Here is a 257-nt window from a genome sequence, read left to right as displayed (position 1 = left end):
TTTCCTTAGAAATACACTGCCTCTGTTTTCTATTAATTTTGAAAATATGAAGAATTTAGTGAAATAACATTGTCATTATTGATTCCTTTGTTTCCATATTTCTGTTGAAATGTATTCCTTTACTTGCTATTCATTTTGGACAAATTTAATTAAATAATTTCATCATTATTAAACCAGTGTTTGAAACAGAAATGATCATGAAATTTTGAGAGGTGTTTAGATCACTTTAACCTTTTTGTTACCATAATTTTCTAGTG

This window comes from Octopus sinensis, linkage group LG28 (assembly GCF_006345805.1).
Source record: "Octopus sinensis linkage group LG28, ASM634580v1, whole genome shotgun sequence".
In the NCBI taxonomy this organism is placed as follows: Eukaryota; Metazoa; Mollusca; class Cephalopoda; order Octopoda; family Octopodidae; genus Octopus; species Octopus sinensis.
The sequence above is the reverse complement of the archived record's forward strand: the minus strand, read 5'-3'. Positions refer to the sequence as shown.